The sequence below is a fragment of the Triticum dicoccoides genome, chromosome 6B (assembly GCF_002162155.2).
Source record: "Triticum dicoccoides isolate Atlit2015 ecotype Zavitan chromosome 6B, WEW_v2.0, whole genome shotgun sequence".
NCBI lineage: Eukaryota > Viridiplantae > Streptophyta > Magnoliopsida > Poales > Poaceae > Triticum > Triticum dicoccoides.
This window is the reverse complement of record NC_041391.1, coordinates 543,691,113-543,713,805: the sequence shown is the minus strand read 5'-3', so window position 1 is coordinate 543,713,805 and position 22,693 is coordinate 543,691,113. Positions and strand designations below refer to the sequence as shown.

General features: G+C 43.0%; 1 pseudogene; it reads right to left on the bottom strand.

Moving 5' to 3' along the window:
- LOC119320018 overlaps nucleotides 1-22,693 on the bottom strand; it is a 121,998-nt pseudogene that overhangs the window by 63,734 nt on the left and 35,571 nt on the right.

Below are 22,693 nucleotides of genomic sequence, written 5' to 3'. Positions count from 1 at the left end.
CATACTTACCCGAAGACGTAAGAAGAATCGTTGAGCTGGTCAAGGAACATCTGAAGATTGTCATGCCAAGGAGGAAGGACTACCACCATCATCAAGAAGTAAACATCCGCGTCGAAGACCAGGTGTATCTGCAAGCCACTTCTCTCTAAGGAAACAAGCATTTCCATGACAAGGAGACCCACACCAAGATTCATCGGCCCCCTTTTGAGATCATACCAATTAACAACCCCCTCTGAGATCACTACGAGACGAAAAGAAGATAGTTACCAGCTGGAGTTGCCACCTGAGTTACCTGATGTGCACAATACTTTCCATGCATCACAACCCCGGAAGTGTTTTCAACTTCCTAACTTGCTCGATCTCTACGAGGGCATTAACCACCGAGCCATCGACCCCTAGCCCAATCTAACCTACCGCAAGCTACCCATTAGCAACCTGGATCAAGAAGAGCGTCATACACAAAGCCACACCATCAAGTACTTCAAGCTCAATGGATCACTACACGGAAGCAGAAGCAACATGAGGACTTCAAGACTACCCCAGGTCCAAGTTTCTGTATCCCTTTCCACGCCTAGTTTGGGAATCTCGGGGACGAGATTCTTGTAAGGGGGGTAGGTCTGTCACACCCTGATTTTCATGCCACTACACTTAAGCTAACAACCGTGATAAAATGTGGTTTGACAAAAACTTTTGAGTGTTTTGGACCTTGCCTTGATTGGTTTTTGTCTGTTGTTTGCAAGTGCTCTAAAAATAAAATAAATCCTCCAACTCTTATACTCCTTCTCCTTGGTCCAAAAACCTTTCCCAATGATCATGCCATGTGTATAGGACATAAAAATAATTTCTTGCAAAAATAATTTGGCCAAATAGTATTTTCAAAAATTAGTTTTTCAAAAAACCCTTAATTGAGGTTTGCACTGCAAGTACTTAATTAAGGGCAGTAAAAATCTTTCCAAAAATGTATTTGACTACTATTAGATATAGGATACCAAGAAACCACAAAAATATAATTTTAAAAGTTATTTTCCTATTTTATTTAAAAGCTTTTTCTTAAGGCCAGAAATGATCTTTAATAGGGAAAAATTATTTTATAATTTTAAAAATATTTTTGAAAATTTAGGGAAACTCAGTGGACATATATTGTCCATATATAAGAGTTTCAACACATGGTCATGTTCAAAATATTGGTCAAATCCCTCAAAAACCCTTTCTGGATATTTCAAGCTTTTGAAATATTTACAAAGGAAATATTCTCCAAAAATTCCAAGAAAATTCTAGCATGTCACATATGACATGCTGGATGATCTTGACAAGTACCATGTAATGGAGAATAGCATAACCCCATGAAATCCCCTCAAAACCATTTCTGTCCATTTTGAAGTTTGAGCAACTCTACATTGCCAAACATGTCCAAATGTTCTCAAACTTGATGCACATGCTCCAATGGTCTAATCATGCATCTAGACCAAATGGCATAGGTTGGAGAAAAGGATATCTTGATCAAAGTGCCCCAAAACCCTCTCTGGCCAGAATCAAATTTGAACAACTTTGTACTACCAACTTTTTCTCCTTGACCCCAACTTTGGTGATCATGTTCACATGTCTAAATGAGGCCACTAAAGCAAGTGGTGCATCAAGCAGAAGTGATTTTCTCAACTAGATCTACACAAGTCCATTTCTGTTAATTTTTAGGGTTTACAAAAGTTGCATTGGCAACTTTGCCCAAATAAGCTCCAACTTGCTGGAAGGCCCTAATTATATGTGTCATTTCACCCTGTGGAGTATCATGGCAGTTGGAAATCATCTGCTGGTCCAAACCATTATCAAACACCTTCTGCCACATTACAAAAATCACCATTTTGACCACTAATACTATTCTCCTTGAACTCAACTCTTTACCACAGCTCCCCCTAATCCTCTCCTACCTCCAGTAACTCTCCCCTTGCCATTACTCAATGATTAAGGGGTGAAACACCCCCATTTACCTCCCTGGACAGCAACTTCCCTCTCCTTTCTCACCTCCCTCCTCACTCCAGTGGCCACCCAGGGCATCCAATGCCCCTTCCCCATTCTTTACTTCCCCCTTGAGCTACCAGACACCTTTGTACGCGCCCACTTTGCATAAAGAATGGCTATGCCAGCCATTTGCACGCTCTGGAGCACGCTACAGTGCGCTCCCGCACTGTAGCCGCCCCCTTCCAACCGCCTCCGGCCACCTCCGGCCTCCCCAGCACGCCTGACGATGCGCCTCGACGTCCTCAACACGCCACGCCTCTGTCCCCCTCCTCCTTCTCCCTCCTTCTGCCTTGCTCGCACGCGCACCGGCCGCCCGAGAGCTCCAATGAGCGGCCTCAGACGCGCGGCGCCTCTGGCCCCTCCCGCTTCCTCTATCTTCCTTCCCTTGCTCTGGACCGAACCCACGAGCACCCCAGACATGCCCACGCGCCCCCCCGTGACCCACAGCAACGTCAATGACCTCGCCAGCGCACGGGTCTACGGTGAGCCGTGGCTTCGCCATATAAGGCCGCCCTTGACCTCCCTCTGGAGCTCCTTTGATCTCTCTCTCCCCCGTGAACCCCCTGGACCAACCCACTCCCCTCCTCGCGCTCTCCATCCCCCTCCTAGGCCGGAGCCGAGCCGCCGGCCGCTGCTCAAATCCGCAGGCCACCACCCCTCTCTCTTCCCCCTGGACAGCCCCGCACCCTCTTTTCACCACCACAAGACCTTCCCTCGCCGCCGTTCGTTCCCAGGAGCATCGTATGCTCGAAGCCGAAGATGGCCGATGGCCTCCTCCGCGGTTGTCCAGGCCGTCGCCGCTACGGCTCTCCTCGGCAATCGAGCCGTACACCGATGGATGTGGCTCATCCTCCTGAGAACGCCATTGGGCGGAGCATCGCCGGAGACGCTCTGTAGCCCTGGCTATCGCCGTCGGGAGTCGCTCCTCCCTGCGGCCAGAGCGCGCGTGGGAGGTTGAGGACGAGCCTGCAGGTGGGCCCCGCTCGTCAGTGGCCCAGCCACCAGGCCACGCTGGCAAGTGGAGGCGGGTTCTCCCTCTCGCGCCTTCGACGTCACCCTGTCGCCCGCGCGGCCGAGCAGCTGGGCCGGCCCACGGCTATCTCTTGCCAGTGCGCAGGATAAGGGTAATGCCTTTTTTTTCTTTTTTTCTTTTCCAGTGAGTTTCTAAAATCCATAGTTCATTCATTTCATGCCCAAATTTGATGATTCAAATTTTCGGAGACTCCATAAATCAAGTCCTATTTAATAGGCCACAGTGGACATTTTTTTTGTCCTTGGGTTTCACTGAACCTTTTTAAAAGGTCATTTATCCACATAAGTCCACTTCAAAAATCCATATTATATTAATTTCAACTCCAAATCCAGTGAAACAAATTTCTAAATGTTTCTAAAATCATGCCTGAATTAATGGGTACTTTTACTCATTTTTATAAAATGGCATTCTGTGTACAACTTGTGGATCCATTAATCCTTGATTCCATCATATTGAAATGTTCAGAGATGTTCATTGATTAAATCCTAATGAAACCACTTTTGTCACCCCTCATATGACCAGAGGTATCCAAGAAAAGTCCAACTCATATTTTTAGAGCACTTTTATTTCCTGACTTGTTGTGTTACTTATTATGGTTGCTTTCGACGATAGTTGACGAAGTAGACGAAATGCTCAGAGTTGGACCAGAGATATTTGAAGACCTCGAAGACTTTGTTAAAAATGGCAAGCAGCCCTTTGACCATGTCTATGAAACCCTTTTTATGCATGTCATATAGCACCATATTCTTGTTGCACCGGGATCATGATGAGGTGGTAACCACTTTGATGGTTTGCCATCGTACTTCCTCGTTGATACTTGCATTGTGCATGACCCTACCTTCTTATGAGGGTTATGCCGGTGGGAGTAGATAGGATGCTAAAGTAGATGCTACACAAAAGGGACGGGTATATGCATGGTGAAGGAGACAAAGCACTTTCAAAAGACTTTTCAAAAACCTCGTCGGGTGCCACTTATGCCCGAGGGAGATGATGAGATGGGTAACCACTTGATGACGAAGTGGTATACCGAGGCAAGTGTGTGTTGTTTTCGAAAACGGATTAGATTTAAGATTTGTTGACTGTCCCAACCTTACATGCGCAACCACTCTACCCTTATATGGGAAAGGGCGTTATTGATTACCTAGGCCGATACTAGCTCGGAGCCCGCATTACTAGTGACGGGGGGGAGTTGGTGCTCTCTCTCTCGGACGGGGTCGTGCCAGGTAGGGCATCCATGACTGTTTTTACAGGGCACCGGATACACCGTTGTGTCCCCTCTCGGATGTTATGATCTCGAGTGAGTCTCGTATGATGTACATCATGAGGATATGGAACAACGAGTGGACTCCTTGTTAGTGTCGTCTAGGGAAAGATAGTGATCGGGTTCTTACCCTGGGTACTTGAGGTATCGCGGGTCGTGGATGACACGGAAGTTCCCCGGATCTTGTGGGTAAAGTGTGCAACCTCTGCAGAGTGTAAAACTATTCAAATAGCCGTGTCCACGGTCAAGGACAGTTGGGCGGTGCTGCTTAAACTATGTCTAGAGTTTTACAACCGTGTGTGTGAGTTGATAAAATTACTTGGGTCAAGTCAAAGGACTTGACATGATTGAGTTGTGTTGGTGCCCACTCTATTTATGTAGATATCTGTAACCTGTCCTCATGGTTACTTGAATTCTCCTGATGCATATCTTACAAGTTGTTGAACATGTCATTGCACTCAAAACTAGCTTTCTGCAAAAATTTACCTATATCATGCATTGTTATATCTTGAACCAAAACATGGGTTGCTTGAGAGTACATTCAAAGTACTCATTAGCTTGCCACTGGTTATTTTATTGACCAGGCATGAAAGAACAGGATATGATGAAGAATACTTCGATAACGGACATGCGAGCTAGGACGCTTCCCAGTCAGAATGCCTGTAGGGTTAAGGCATATGGCATGGGTCCAAGTTATCGACGAAGATTTCCGCTGCAATGTTATACTCAAGACTTGACCATAATGGTCCTACTTGTGTAATACGGTACGTATGGATGTAAGCCTCTTGTTATTCAGCTTCTGTGTGTTCAGTGAGCATTGATCTCTGGGATCATTGTACACGTGCAATCGGTGATCTCGACTTATGAGTCGGGGTCCCCACAGATTACATAATGCCACAGCGTGTTAATCCTATTATAGACTGCGCCTATCTATGTGTTTGATACTTACTGTTAAGAATTATGTGTTTGCATGAACTTAAATAGCTACTTGTTTGTATAACTGCTTTGCTGCTGCAACAACAGGTTACAATGATGTTAATAACTACTTTTCAGCATCCAATTGAAACTCTTTAATTCCTTGTTTGTTTAACTGGTTTGCTGTTATAACTCCCAGTTGAGATGTTTTGTTAACTTCAACTTTTCTGAATCCAATTGGAACTTTAATGGCAAAACAGGTTAGCCCAAGATCAAAGAGCGAGGTCCCCATGGACGTTGTATCATCCCACAGTAGTGGCACCGGCCCAATCGTGCATTATGAATTGCCAAATGTTGATGCTCTAGAGGCTAAACTAGTCGTAGAAAGAGATTCTGCTTCTGCACTTAGAGATGAAGTTGACATGTTGAGGAAGCAAACAACACAATCACAAGCAGTACTCAAGACAACCATTAAATATTTTGTGGATTCAAAACGAAGCAAGCTGAGACCGGCCGCATTGTTAAGGCCCTGAAGGAAAAAAGGAAATTAAATTCCCACTTGGTAAATAATACGTGAAATGTTCTTTCCATCGTTGAATAACCTTTGTGTTGTTTGTTCATGTAATCAATCAAAGCATTTGTTTTAGAGATCATGTAATAATTGTTTTTTGTTTTTTGTTTTTTGGTTTGTAATTTTATTTGAGCACACGTCTGTACTAATTGATAAGACTCGGAGACATTTCATTTGGATTGCTGTGCTAGACCTACAAATATGCCAATCGGGCTGAATGTGCATTCAGCAATAATAGTAGTATAGATGGACCACAAGTGGCACACATCGGAAAGGGCCAAGATGCTGGCTAAAATAAGGATGTTGTTGTAGCAAAAAAAAGTACAGCGGCCTGGCTTATGTATGTTAGTTGATATTATTGATCCATATACTCTATAAGTGTTTATATGTCTATTAGTTCTATACATTCTTGGTTGATTGACTCGGTATTTGAATCTTGATACATCACTTGTGTACATATCTAAATGGGAGTACACATAATGTTGCGTGTGACATTTGAGTTGGACATGAAGTGTTCCAAATATTCGAATTCACCTTAAACTGGATTCTAGCTTCTGAGTTTGAGTATCGGCATTTGTAAACCACATTCATATATGACAGTGGAATACATCTTTGTCGTCCTTTTGAAGATATATAAAAACACATAGAATGACTTATAAAGATTCATATAGGAATACAAAATGGATTCGAATTTAGTTGCCAGGGTAAACGTGGATGCTTATTGTCCCAAAATTCGAAAGAAGCGGCAAAAATGTCCACTCCGATGTCGGCTGCCTGAAGCCAAGTGTTTGGGAGATGGAAATTACTGTCTACCCATTACATGGACAATCCATCGGCCCGATTCCCACTGCTCTAAATAGGGGTAGGTGAGTAACTTCAATTAGACGTGACACGACCGCCTCTGAGCCCATTCCGACACGGTGGGCATCAAACATGGGCGGCAAAACACATTTGATTCAAGCTCGTCCGAAAGACCTCTGTTTCTCCCTCCATTCCCCATTCATACACGATGGGCAGCAAAACAAACTCGACTAGGCCAAAATCGATGTAAGCAAATGTTTTCAATAGGGGCAGGTTTGTAACTTCACTCAGACGTGATACAACCGCCCTACCTGTCAGCCCCGTTCATACACCGTGGGTGCCAACCATGGGCACCAACCACCCTCTCTCGCCCGAAATCGCTCTGGGCAAATATTGGTGAGATGTGAGATTACCGTCCTATCCCCAACCGACGAGACATCCAAATTTTAAACGGGGGCTAAGTTTGTAACTTTCCCATATTTCAGACAAGCGCGTCCCAAAAACATGGTTCCCCATACCTCTCCCTCCATTTTCCCATTCATACACCATCCGCGCTAGAACACCATCCCCACACCAGCCTCCGTCCGCCACCCCATCCGTCGCCGCCATCCTCCACCACATCCATCGCCACCCTCCTCCACCATGCCGGAGCACCTACCAAGACCACGTCATCACTGCTAGAGATGGACGTTTCTCATCCACGGCGATGGACCAATAGCCTTGCATCGCGTCCTCTCGCTTCATCGGCGCCGTCGTCCTCTTTGCCGGGGCCGCTCACACGACCTTCTATTCCACCGCAACGGGACCTATCCCCTGATGCACCCGTCTACCGTCGCAGATCTGCTTCAACGCCACCGACAGCCATCGCACCCCCGATGCCTACACAGCACCGCAAGAGAGGTGGTACTTCATATCTCCTCAACTTTTTGATCTCAACCAGAAAATAGATCTTAACTTGGTTACTCTACTTCCTTTCCAGCTCTTAGAATTTAGTTCTTAGTTCTAATAAAACAGTGGATGCTAAATATCATTTCTCCAGTTTGCAGCTTCAAATCTGCCATGGCACAGTCATAATACGGTTTAATTGATCAGGCTTAGGGTTTAATTGATCATGTTGATTCTGTGGTGGTTTCTTTAATAGAAATCGGAGGGGAAACCCTCTTTTGCTAAAAAAATATGCTTAGAGTTTCCCCCTTTTATGATCACTATACGATCAAAATACGTGCTTCGTGTCATAATAACACTGCTCCACCCATCAAGCTAAACAAGCTTAGTTGTTCAAATACGAATCTGATATTATTAAAACAGAGTGGTTTAATTGGTCAGCTAAATGTTCCTAAATTAGTTTCGAAAATGCATGTTCGCCGCTCGGGTGTGTATCTCTATAGGGTGCCCACGGTGGGCCGGCCCACCCTGGGAATTTGGGTCATCCCAGGCCCCGATCCCCTCTGTTCTGTTGCATGCTTCCGATCTCTACTCGCCCCCAGCCGCCTGCCTCGCCGGCGACTTGTCGTCCCTGGACGGCATGGCTCTAGGAGGAGACACCGGACTAATAGGAGGTCAGGAGCCGCTCGCCCAACAGCGTCACCGTTGCCTGGGTGCGCCGCCGTGCCTACCTTCCCAGTCTGTTCAGGGCTCAGGCGTGCAGCACCCACCAAGCCAACCCGATTTATCCTAAGATACGTCATCAACACTCAACAGCCACTCCTCATCATCCATTTTCTAATTGATTCATTACTCATTAGGCAGGACTGTCATTAGGGTTTGTTGTGTGCTCAGTGCTACCTATACTTTATGGTTCAAATGTATTTCCGTAATCTTTAGTATCTCTAAAGTTCACAGGGTTTTCAAAATTCCGGCCTTCGGAACAGACACTAGTCATTTTGGATTGTTGGTCGTAGTGACATTGACCCAGATTACTACTGCAAGCCAGGTTTGTTGACAATTTTACCTGTCTTTCTTACTCATTCGATATAATATCCAATTATTCACGTCGATTAGTTGCAAATAATAAGTGCTAGACAAACTTCTTCATTCAGATTTTGGGCGGTCTCTTACTGCAGTTACAATTCTGCATACTTGTCCTAGTAAGCTCACAAGTAAATGATTGATTCACTACATCTATGCTTGCCTTGTCATATTTTTTGTCAATATTCTTTTAGGGTGGACCACCCTGTTTCTAAATACTGGAACCGTAGACATGAGTGAATAGTATTTCTCTATGTGATCTCTTCCATCATGTGTGGGCAACGAACACTGCATTGTATAGAAAGGAAGTGTCATTTCCAGCTTTTACATAGGTTTCGATCTTTTACATGGAATACAATCTGCTTACTTGCTTTGTGTCGCACTACCAACACTCCACCCTTGAAGTTAAACATTATGCCACTCATAATTCCTTAGTTTATTTGTTCAAATACAAATTTCATATGATTCTAATATTCCTACTTTAGTTTTGAAATGTGTGTCTGCCTGTTATAGAGACATAAGGGGTTTGTATTTCTGTGTGTGGTCTGGTCAGCACAGTTGGGGGTGAACTTTGCATATGCAGGGGTTTATAGGGAGACACTCTTCGAGTTGAATCCGCAATGCATTCCATAGATAATCTGACTACTTTTTATGTTTTCATGAATCTCAGATTCTGAACAGCATCATAATGATTATGAGCTTGCGTGCTTGAAAAGAATAAAGCAGAACAATCCATGGCTGTCAAACTTGGGATTAAGGGACTGAAATCAAGTCTGGATGCAATGCAATGCAAACGCTCTCCACATACAGATTTATGCTCAGAATTTGATCCTAACAGTGATTCTGAGCTAGAGGGAGGCCTAAGTCAATGTAGCTCCCTAGTGGAGGAGTCAGAGGAAGATGCCCTATCTTATTCACCCATCAAGGTGCTTGCTCTAACTTTCCAAGGTTACATTGGTCGCACATATCTTGCAACTGATGCTTTGCATTGCTCTACTTTGTTGAACTGCCATTAGCTTAGTGTACACGTCGTGTATGTGAATACGCCCTACCTATCCATTTTCAGTACATATTCCATCTGTCATCATACCATATTTATCCATTCAAATGTTGTTCTTGTGTATCAGATGTTCAAAAGGAAGAGGGCGATTGCTGATCATGGACGAGCACAAGCAAAATATTTGGAAAAGGTAGTGGCACCTGATAAATCAAATAGCCCATTAGGTGTAGTTGCAATATCACCTGACCCACAAAACACCCCAACTCTAGTAGACTCTAGCACTAGTCATTTCTGATGCCCCAACTCAGCAGACCCCAACTGCAGCAAACAGTATAATTATGCCAGTTGACATAGCACCTGCTTTACGATGCAAAACCCCCATTCCAGCAAAGAGTACACCAACTCCAGTTGCCAAATCCCTTTTCGAACTAGAGAGAGCCCCAATTGCAGCAAATAGGACCCTTGTTCCATTTCTTCCCAGTTTAGAAGACGAAGCTTATGTTGTTCTCAGGAACTTTGTGCGCATCTTTCCTTCATGTAAAGATTATACCGCAGACACAGAACAATTTCCAGTCTTCCTCCGCAACTTACGCGTAAGTAATGTACTAATGTAATTCATGGTCATTACTGCATATGTTTCTGCTGACAGAAGACACAAGATTTCATTCTTTTAAATAGGCGAGGAGCAAACTGGATTATGAAGACAAGCAAGGGTTGGTTGCGCTTTTCAAGCACTCGTTGATGAAGTATCATTCCTACCTGAGGCAAGCGCACTTCGATGGCAAGCCTTTGAATGAAATTTCTGTAAAGTCTCCGGTGCTACATTTATCCGACGGTGACTGGAATAATCTTGTTACACATTGGTCTCGGCTGCAGCGTAAGGTACTGTCTATGATATCACATCACAATTTGAACTACATTTCTGCATTTGCCTTAATGTCTTACTTGTACGAAAACTGTTAGCAGAAGAACATTCATTCTCAAGGGACCACATAATCTCGCAACTATACTGCACATTGCATTGCTCTTGTGAGTACCTCTTGCCCTGTATGACCATACTTACTTTCATAGATGTTTGATTATGTAGCATCACTGCACATGTTAGCCTCATAATCGTCCATTTGGTGGACATTATAAGATCCATATGGACTCTTACATAAATTTAGAATCAACCCAATGCTTTTGAAGAGGTTTAGCTCTGCAGTCCTCTTGTAAGGACTGAATGTGGTCTACCACTGTACTTACATTAACAGCTACTCCCTCCGTCCCATAATATAAGAACGTTTTGTACAGTACACCAGTGTTCAAAACACTCTTGTATTATGGGAAGAGGGATTGGTTCATTGTGTAGCATTGTGCATCTTATCTCCCTCGCCCACCATTTACTAAAAAAGATTAGATCTATATTTAATTTTACCAACAAGTAGAATACACAGACAATGCCAGTGCAGAAGTGTAGCCCATTGCTCTTGTCAGTACATTTTGTCCTATAACACTTGTACTTCCAGAGATTGGTAGTTGATTATGTATCATCAATCTGCATCTTATCTTCATTATCTTCATTATCCTCTATCCCTTCCAGTATTATCATATCTATAATTACTCTCTACAAAATGTAGAGTACAGGCTATGCTTATGAAGAAGATTTTGTGCTGAAATTCTTGAGTTATCCTTCCCTTGACATGGAGAAGGGCATCATAAAGCCGGTGTTAACTGTTAATGTAAGTCAGTGCTTCTAAAGCCTTTATCCTCAACTGTTGTTTAATTTGCTCATACTCCCTATCATTTACTGCTGTTTAGTTTGCCGTTTCTACCAAAATGCATGTTCGCAAGAACCGTAAGTTCTAAGTTTTACTTGTAAAACTAAATTACTTATTCATACCATGCACATTACTTAATACTCCCTATATGTATGCTTGTTTTGTGGATATATAATCCAGTGTGTGGTGAAGCAGCCCATGTTTGCACCTTGTCATCTCCTGTTTTATCTTACTGATATGGTTGATGATATGAACAACATGCCATGCACATTAACCAAAATAGATACAATGATTTCTTTGCCCTTCATCTATGCTTGTTATGTTGACATGGTAATCCAATAGTGTGGTGAAGCTCCCCGCATTATGAACAATGCCAAATTATGCTATTGATATTTTGAACTTACTCTTTATTTTCTAATTTGAAATTGGATGGAATTGACAGCACAGTTATCATCTTTGTTTATACATGTGCAAAACTTGTCATCTCTCTGCTTTGTTTCAGGGTGATATGCCTGATGGCATGCACAAGTCTGCTGAAGGTTGTGAGACAAACCCAACATATATTGCAGCAAAGAAGGCAAAACATCTTGAAGATAGCGAGACAACCCCAAAGTTTGGTCTTGATGCAGTGTTCAAGTTGCTTGAGACTAGCAGTCAGACAAGCTCACAGAATTCGTTTTCTGAATCAGTTCGACTTCTTCAGTCCCAAGTTCTAGCAGAAAGGCATTCTGCAACTCAACTTCGACTTGAAGTCCTATCTCTAAGAAAGATTGCGGAGAACACCAATGAGAACCTCATCGCTAAACAGCTACACCTAGAAACTATGACTAACATGCTAGGCAGATCTCACAGCCTTGCTCAGCAGCTTACGCAGCAGTTCCCCCGCAAGGCTAACCTTTCTTGAACTGTCTTGGAGTGGTCTCGGTTCAGTATTATTTTGTTACGCTGCAATGGTGCCCAGTTTTTGTAATCTGCTTCTTCGTTGCACTTTATGATCACTGGTGGCGAACTTTGATGCCCAGTGTATGTAATATACCTTAAATTCTTTATTTTATAGTGTATGTTTATTCTTATTTACTATGCCGTAATTTCTTTATTGTATAGAGTAGGTTTGTTCTTAATTCCTACTAGTTACTGTCATCATTCGCTATCTGGAAAAAAATCAGATGTAGTCGACCGGGCTGAAACATTCGACTCTAACGGGCCTGGTTTTTAGCAGGCCACCATTGGGCCGGCCTACGTCTTTCTTGGGCCCGAATGATTGGGGCCTTCACACATTGCGCCAGGCCCACAACTTACACCGACCTATATTTTAGTTGGGCCTTTTGTCGACCCAGTGCTTAGTTTGGCCCAGGTAGCGTTGGGCCATTAACAGGCTGAATATTCTACTGGCCTATTACGGCCCAGATGAAACCACGGGCCTTTAGTAGGCCGAAATGCATGTTGGGCCTCAATTTTCACTAGTCGTCGACGGGCCTTCGGTAGGCTGAAATGTAGACCAAGCCTTTTTGGGCCCAGTTAGCTCACGGGTCGTTACCAGGCCCAAACATATCTCTGGCCTTAGTTGGCCCACTGATATCATGGGCCTTTAAGAGGCCGAAAGCTTAGTATAGGCATCAACGGGCCGAATTACGCGACAGGCCTTTAACAGGCCCAAAGTCACATTGGGCTTAACTATTGCCACCTTTAGCACGGGCCGTTAGTGGGCCCAATGTCCATCGGACCATATATGGCCCATGGGCAGCACAGGCCATTCCCAGGCCGAAAGTCACACTGGGCTGAAATGGGCCCATGTCTATAATGGGCCTCTAATAGGCCGAAAGTCACTGGGCTGTAGTTGGGCCCAAATATTCGGCGAACAATAACGGGCCAGATCTGGCTTCGGGCCGTAAATGGGCCGAAATTGGGCGAACAATTAATGGGCCAGATCTGGCTTCGGGCCGTAAATGGGCCTTTATTAAGCAGGTCGTTATTGGGCTGGCCCACTAGTAACTGATTAAGTACTACGGGCCTTTGACTGGGCCGGCCTTTTTAACCTATATGGGCCTCTGTTGGGCCCAGCCACGTGTCGACGTATCATAGGCATGTCTCCTCCAATGGACGGGCGACATCTGGCCCATTGACGAGCTGACAGGTGTTCCTTCCGGCCAATCAAAATTTTACACGGGGAAATTTCCCATTAATCCGGGCTGTTAATGGGTTATCGGATCCAAAACCCGACCCGATAGCTTAACGGCATTCCGTTACGGTGGATGCCACGTGTCGGTCACCCTTGATGAAAGCACTTCTGTGACGCGTGATTTATCGTCATGGAAGTGGACACTTCCATGATGATAATTTTGGTAATGTCATGGAACACTTCTACGATAGCACAGGTATGCCTATCTTGATTCTGTCATAAAATCGTCATGGATGTACATGCATGACAAAAACACGACCTACTGTGACAAACACGTATCATCACGGAAGTGTATTTTTTTGTAGTGTGGGTTAGGTGTTGGCGCATTAGATAGGTTTGTGAGAGAGTAGGCTTTGTATTAGGAGTGGGTGTGGGTGGTTTTTTCTTTTTCTTGCGTGATGTTCGCATCACCTCAACTTCTTGTACATATTTCTGCCTTCTATAAAAATATGGTACGCCATTGGCGGACTCTTGAAAAAAAATATTGATGCCAAAAGATGCAAAGTTAATAATGATAGTGCAACTTATTTGTGGCACTGCCGCTTGGGTCATATCAATGTAAAGCGCATGAAGAAACTCCATAAAGATGGACTTTTGGAATCACTTGATTATGAATCATTTGATACTTGCGAACCGTGCCTTATGGGCAAGATGACTAAAACTCTGTTCTCTGGGACAATGGAACGAGATAGTGACTTACTGGAAATAATACATACCGATGTATGCGGTCCTATGAGTGTTGATGCTCGTGGCGAGTATTGTTATTTTCTGACCTTCACAAATGATTTAAGCAGATATGGGTATATCTACTTAATAAAACACAAGTCTGAAACATTTGAAAAGTTCAAAGAATTTCAGAGTGAAGTGGAGAATCATCATAACAAGAAAATAAAAGTTTCTACGATCTGATCGTGGAGGAGAATATTTGAGTTACGAGTTTGGTCTTCATTTAAAACAATGTGAAATAGTTTCATAGCTCACGCCACCTAGAACACCACAGTGTAATGGTGTGTCCGAACGTCGTAACCGCACTTTTTTGGATGGTGCGATCTATGATGTCTCTTACCGATTTACGACTATGATTTTGGGGTCATGCATTAGAGACAGCTACATTCATTTTAAACTGGGCACCATCAAAATCCGTTGAGATGATGCCTTGTGAACTGTGGTTTGGTAAGAAACCAAAGTTGTCGTTTATTAAAGTTTGGGGCTGCGATGCTTATGTGAAAAGGCTTCAACCTAATAAGCTCGATCCCAAATCGGAGAAGTGTGTCTTCATAGGATACCCAAAGGAAATTGTTGGGTACACCTTCTATCACAGATCCACAGGCAAGATATTCGTTGCTAAGAATGTATCCTTTCTAGAGAAGGAGTTTTGTCGAAATAAGTGAGTGGGAGGAAAGTAGAGCTTGATGAGGTAATTGTACCTTCTTCCGAATTGGAAAGTAGTTCATCATGTAAATCAGTTCCAATGATTCCTACACCAATTACTGAGGAAGCTAATGATGATGATCATGAAACTTCAGATCAAGTTACTACAGAACCTCGTAGGCCTTCCAGAGTAGAGTCCACACCAGAGTGGTACGGTAATCCTATTCCAGAAGTCATGTTACTAGACCATGATTAACCTAAGAACTATGAGGAAGCGATGATGAGCCCAGATTCCGCGAAATGGCTTGAGGCCATGAAATCTGAGATAGGATCCATGTATAAGAACAAAGTATGGACTTTGGCGGACTTGCCCGATGATCGGCAAGCCATATTAAAGAAATGGATCTTCAAGAGGAAGACTGACGTTGATAGTAGTGTTACTATCTACAAAGCTCGACTTATTGCAAAAATGTTTTCTATAAGTTCAAGGTGTTGACTACAATGAGATTTTCTCAACTGTAGCGATGCGTAAATTCGTCTGAATCATGTTAGCAGTTGCCATATTTTCTGGCAAATGGATGTCAAAACTGCATTCCTTAAATGGATATTCCTTAAAGAAAAGTTGTATATGATGCAACCAAAAGGTTTTGTCGATCCTAAGGGTACTAAAAAGGTATGCAAGCTCCAGCGATCCATCTATGGACTGGTGCGAGCATCTCGGAATTGGAATATACGCTTTGATGAGTTGATCAAAGCATATAGTTTTATACAGATTTGCGATGAAGACTGTATTTACAAGAAAGTGAGTGGGAGCACTACAGCCTTTCTGATAAGTATGTGTGATTGACATATTGTTGATCGGAAATAATGTAGAATTTTCTGGAAAGCATAAAGTAGAGTTTGAAAGGATATTTTCAAAGAAAGACCTCGGTGAACTTTCTTATATATTGGGCATCAAGATCTATAGAGATAGATCAAGATGCTTGATAAGATTTTTTCAATGAATACATACCTTGACAAGTTTTTGAAAGAGTTCAAAATGGATCAGTCAAAGAAGGAGTTCTTGTTTGTATTACAAGGTGTAAAATTGAGTAATACTCAAAGCCCGACCACAGCAGAAGATAGAAAGGGAATGAAAGTCATTCCCTATGCCTCAGTCTTAGGTTCTATAAAGTATGCCATGCTATGTACCAGACCAGTTGTCTACCTTGCTATAAGTTTGGCAAGGGGTACGATAGTGATCCAGGAGAAGATCACTGTATAGCGGTCAAACTTATCCTTAGTTACCTAAGAGGACTAAGGAAATATTTCTCGGTTATGGAAGTGATAAAGAGTTCATCATAAAGAGTTACGTCGATGCAAGCTTTTACACTGATAAAGATAACTCTGAGTCTCAATCTGGATACATATTAAAAGTGGGAGCAATTAGCTAGAGTAGCCCCATGCAGAGCACTATAGACATAGAATATTTGCAAAATACATACGGCTCTGAATGTGACAGACTCGTTGACTAAAACTTCTCTCACGAGCAAAACATCATCACACCTTAGTACTCTTTGGGTGTTAATCACATAGCGATGTGAACTACATTGTTGACTCTAGTAAACCCTTTGGGTGTTGGTCACATGGCGATGTGAACTATGGATGTTAATCACATACATATTTGAACTATTGGTGTTAAATCACATGGCAATTTGAACTAGATTATTGACTTTAGTGCAAGTGGGACACTGAAGGAAATATTCCCTAGAGGGAATAATAAAGTTATTATTTATTTCCTTATTTCATGATAAATGTTTATTATTCATGCTAGAATTGTATTAACCGGAAACTTAGTACATGTGTGAATACATGGACAAAACATAGTGTCCCTAGTATGCCTCTACTTGACTAGCTCATTAATCAAAGATGGTTATGTTTCCTAACCATAAACATGTGTTGTCATTTGATGAACGGGACCACATCATTAGGAGAATGATGTGATGGACAAGACCCATTCGTTAGCTTAACATTATGGTCGTTACAGTTTCATTGCTACTGCTTTCTTCATGACTTATACATGTTCCTCAGACTATGAGATTATGCAACTCCCGAATACCGGAGGAACACCTTGTGTGCTATCAAACATCACAATGTAAATGGGTGATTATAAAGATGCTCTACAAGTGTCTCTGAAGGTGTTTGTTGGGTTGGCATAGATCGAGATTAGGATTTGTCACTCTGTGTTTCGAAGAGGTACTCTCGTTAATGCACATCACTATAAGCCTTTCAAGCAATGTGACTAATGAGTTAGTTGTGGGATGAAGCATTACGGAACAAGTAAAGAGAATTGCCGGTAACGAGATTGAACTAGGTATGATGATACCGACGATCGAATCCCGGGCAAGTAACATACTGATGACAAAGGGAACAACGTATGTTGTTATGCGGTTGGACTGATAAAGTTCTTCATAGAATATGTAGGAGCCAATATGAGCATCTAGTTTCCGCTATTGGTTATTGATCGGAGATGTGTCTTGATCATGTCTACATAGTTCTCGAACCCGTAGGGTTCACACGCTTAACATTTGATGACGATTTGTATTATGAGTTATGTGTTTTGATGACCGGAGTATGTTCGGAGTCCCGGATGAGATCACGGACGTGACGAGGAGTCTTGAAATGGTCGAGACATAAAGATTGATATATTGGAAGGCTATATTCGGACATCGGAAAGATTCCAAGTGATTCGGGTATTTTCCGGAGTACCGGGGAGTTACAGGAATTCACCCAGAGAAGTAATGGGCCTTATTGGGCCATACGGGAAAGGAGGAGGCAGTCCGGGGGGAGGTGGCGCGTGCCCTCCCCCATGGGTCCGAATTGGACTAGGGGAAGGGGACGGTGCCCCCCTTGCCCTTTCCTACTCCCTCTCTCATTCCCTCTTTCCTTCTCTCCTACTCTAAAAAGGAAAGGGATTCCTACTAGGACTTGGAAGTCCTAGTAGGACTCCATACTCTTGGCGCACCCCTAAGGGGCCGGCCTCTCTCCCTCCCTCCTTTATCTACGTGGACAGGGGCACCCCAAAGACACGCCAAGTTTTGCCTTAGCCGTGTGTGGTGCCCCCCTCCACAGTCACACACCTCGATCATATCACCGTAGTGCTTAGGCGAAGCCCTGCGCCGTTAACATCATCATCATCATCTCCACGACGTCCTGCTGACGGAACTCACCCTTGTCCTCAACTGGATCAAGAGCATGAGGGACGTCATCTAGCTGAACCTGTGCTGAACGCGGAGGTGTCATACGTTCGGTACTTGGATCGGTTGGATCGCGAAGACGTTCGACTACATCAACCGCGTTACTAAACGCTTCCGCTTTCAGTCTACGAGGGTACATGGACACATTCTCCCCTCTTGTTGCTATGCATCTCCTAGCTAGATCTTGCGTGATCGTAGGAAATTTTTTAAATTACTACGTTCTCCAACACCTCCCACTCACTTCTTTCGAGAGAAACTCCTTCTCTAGAAAGCATCCATTCTTAGCAACGATCTTGCCTTCGGATCTATGATAGAAGGTGTACCCAACAGTTTCCTTTGGGTATCCTATGAAGACGTATTTCTCCAATTTGGGTTCGAGCTTATCAGGTTGAAGCTTTTTCATATAAGCATCACAACACCAAACTTTAAGAAATGACAACTTTGATTTCTTGCTAAACCACAGTTCATAAGGCGTCGTCTCAACGGATTTTGATGGTGTCCTGTTTAACGTGAATGCAGCCGTCTCTAATGCAAAATCCCAAAAACGATAGTGGTAAATAGGTAAGAGACATCATATATCGCACCATATGTAATAAATTACGGTTACGACATTCGGACACACCATTACGCTGTGGTGTTCCAGGTGGCGTGAGCTGTGAAACTATTCCACATTTTTAAATGAAGGCCAAACTCGTAACTCAAATATTATCCTCCACGATCAGATCGTAGAAACTTTATTTTCTTGTTACGATGATTCTCCACTTCACTCTTAAATTCTTTGAACTTTTCAAATATTTCAGACTTGTGTTTTATTAAGTAGATATACCCATATCTGCTCAAATCATCTATGAAGGTCAGAAAATAACGATACCCGCCACGAGCATCAACACTCATTGGACCACATACATCGGTATGTATTATTTCCAATAAGTCACTAGCTCGTTCCATTATTCCGGAGAACGGAGTTTTAGTCATCTTGTCCATAAGGCACGGTTCGCAAATATCAAATGATTCATAATCAAGTGATTCCAAAAGTCCATCTTTATGGAGTTTCTTCATGCGCTTTACACCGATATGACCCAAATGGCAGTGCCACAAATAAGTTGCATTATCATTATCAACTTTGCATCTTTTGGCATCAATATTATGAATATGTGTATTACCACGATCGAGATTCAATAAACCATCAACATTGGGTGTATGACCATAGAAGGTTTTATTCATGTAAACAGAATAGCAATTATTCTCTGTCTTAAATGAATAACCGTATTGCAATAAACATGATCTAATCATATTCATGCTCAATGCAAACACCAAATAACATTTATTTATGTTCAACACTAATCCCGAAAGTATAGGGAGTGTACGATGATGATCATATCAATCTTGGAACCACTTCCAACACTCATAATCACTTCAGCCTCAACTAGTCTCTATTTATTCTGTCACTCCTGTTTCGAGTTACTAATCTTAGCAACCGAACAAGTATCAAATACTCCAGGGGCTACTATGAACACTAGTAAGGTACACATCAATAACCTATATATCAAATATATCTTTGTTCACTTTGCCATCCTTCTTATCCACCCAATATTCAGGGCATTTCCGCTTCCAGTGACCATTCCTTTGCGGTAGAAGCACTCAGTTTCAGGCTTAAGTCCAGCTTTGGGCTTCTTCACGGGAGTTAAAACTTGCTTGCCATTATACTTGAAGTTTACCTTCTTTCCCTTTGCCCTTTTCTTGAAACTAGTGGTCTTGTCAATCATCAACGCTTGATGCTCTTTCTTGATTTCTACCTTCGTCGATTTCAGCATCACGAAGAGCTCGGGAATCATTTTCATCATCCCTTGAATATTATAGTTCATCACAAAGTTCCAGTAACTTGGTGATGGTGACTAGAGAACTCTGGCAAGAATTGTCTTACCTGGAAGACTAACTCCCACTTGATTCAAGCGATTGTAGTATCCAGACATTCTGAGTAGATGCTCACTAGTTGATCAATTCTCCTCCATCTTTTAGGCGAAGTACTTGTTAGAGGTCTCATACCTCTTGACACGGGTATGAGTCTGAAATACCAATTTCAGCTCTTGGAACATCTCATATGCTCCGTGACTTTCAAAACGTTTTTGAAGTTCCTGTTCTAAGCCGTAAAGCATGGTGGACTTAAACTATCAAGTAGTCATCATATTGAGCTAGCCAAACATTCATAACATATGCATCTGCTCCTGCATTAGGTGTGTGACCTAGAGGTGCATCAAGGACATAATTATTCTGTGCAGCAATGAGGATAAACCTCAGATCACGAACCCAGTCTGCATCATTGCTACTATCATCTTTCAACTTATTTTTCTCTAGGAACATATCAAAAATAAAGGGAAGCTACAACGCGAGCTATTGATCTACAACATAATTTGCAAAATACTATCAGGACTAAGTTCATGATAAATTAAAGTTCAATTAATCATATTACTTAAGAACTCCCACTTAGATAGACATCCCTCCAGTCATCTAAATGATCACGTGATCCATATTAACTAAACCATGTCCGATCATCACGTGAGATGGAGTAGTTTTCAATGGTGAACATCTCTATGTTCATCATATCTACTATATGATTCACGCTCGACCTTTCGGTCTCCAGTGTTCCGAGGCCATATCTAGATATGCTAGGCTCGTCAAGTTTAACCTGAGTATTCTGCGTGTGCAAAACTGGCTTGCACCCATTGTATGTGAACGTAGAGCTTATCACACCCGATCATCTTGTGGTGTCCCGGCACGACGAACTGTCGCAACGGTGCATACTCAGGGAGAACACTTATACCTTGAAATTCAGTAAGGGATCATCTTATAATGCAACCACTGTACTAAGAAAAATAAGAATCATAAAATATAAACATCACATGCAATCAAAATATGTGACATGATAGGGCCATCATCATCTTGTGCTCATGATCTCCATCACCGAACAATCATCATGATTTCCATCATCACTAGGGCGACACCTTGATCTCCATCGTAGAATCGTTATCGTCTCACCAACTATTGCTTCTACGACTATCGCTACCGCTTAGTGATAATGTAAAACAATTACATGGCGATTGCATTGCATACAATAAAACGACAACCATATGGCTCCTGCCAGTTGCCGATAACTCTGTTACAAAACATGATCAACTCATACAGCAATTTATATCACATCATGTCTTGACCATATCACATCACAACAAAGCCCTGCAAAAACAAGTTATACGTCCTCTACTTTGTTGTTGCAAGTTTTGCGTGGCTACTACAGGCTTCTAGCAAGAATCATTCTTACCTACGCATCAAAACCGCAACGATTTTTCATCAAGTATGTTGTTTTTACCTTCAATAAGGACCGGCCGTAGTCAAACTCGATTCAACTAAAGTTGGAGAAATAGACACCCGCCAGCCACCTATGTGCAAAAGCACGTCAGTAGAACCAGTCTCATGAATGTGGTCATGTAATGTCGGTCCGGACCATTTCATCCAACAATACCGCCGAATCAAAGTAAGACGTTGGTGGTAAGCAGTATGACTATTATCGCCCACTACCCTTTGTGTTCTAATCATGCATAAAACATCTACGCATAGACCTGGCTCGGATGCCACTGTTGGGTTATGTAGCATGCAATTTCAAAAAAATTCCTATGATCACGCAAGATCTATCTAGGTGATGTATATCAACGAGAGGGGGAGTGTATCTTCATACCCTTGAAGATCGCAAAGTGGAAGTGTTGATGTAGTCGTACACCTTCACGATCCGTCCCGATCAAGTACCGAACGTACTGCACCTCCGTGTTCAGCACACGTTCAGCTCGATTGCATCCTCGCCTTCTTGATCCAGCAAGACGGGCAAATTACTAGATGAGTTCCGACAGAACGACGATGTGGTGACTGTGTTGGTGAAGAACAATCTCCGCAGGGCTTCGCCTAAGCACTATGGAAACTATGACGGAGGATAAACAAGAGGGGACGGGGTTGCCGGCACACGGCTTGGTGTTTTCTTGATGTGTCTTGGGTGCTAGCCCTGCCCCTCTATTTATATGTTGAGCCTTGGGGTCGAAACTTTGAGTAAAAGTCTCCACAAAGTCGGTTTCACCCGAAAGGCAAGAGTCCTTCTCGGACTCCAGGGCCAGAGGCCAGGGTTCCCGACGTCTGGTCCTAGACGCCAGGGACCCTAGCATCTGGCCCCTGGACTCCGCAAAACTTCCTTTTGCGCTTTCCAAAAACCTTGTGGGCTTTCCCTTTTGACCGAAATAAAGTGCTCTCGTACCCAAACATTTTGGGAAACATCCGTAACCCCTTCCGGTGAATTCCGGAACCCTTCCGGAGGCCAAACACTATTATCTCATATATCAATCTTTATCTTCAGACCATTCCGGAGTTCGTCGTCATGTCCGTGATCACATCCGGGACTCCGAACAACATTCGGTCACCAACATGCATAACTCATATAATACTATATCGTCAATAAACGTTAAGCGTGCGGACCCTACGGGTTCGAGAACTATGTAGACATGACCGAGACACCTCTCTGGTCAATAACTAATAGCGGAACCTG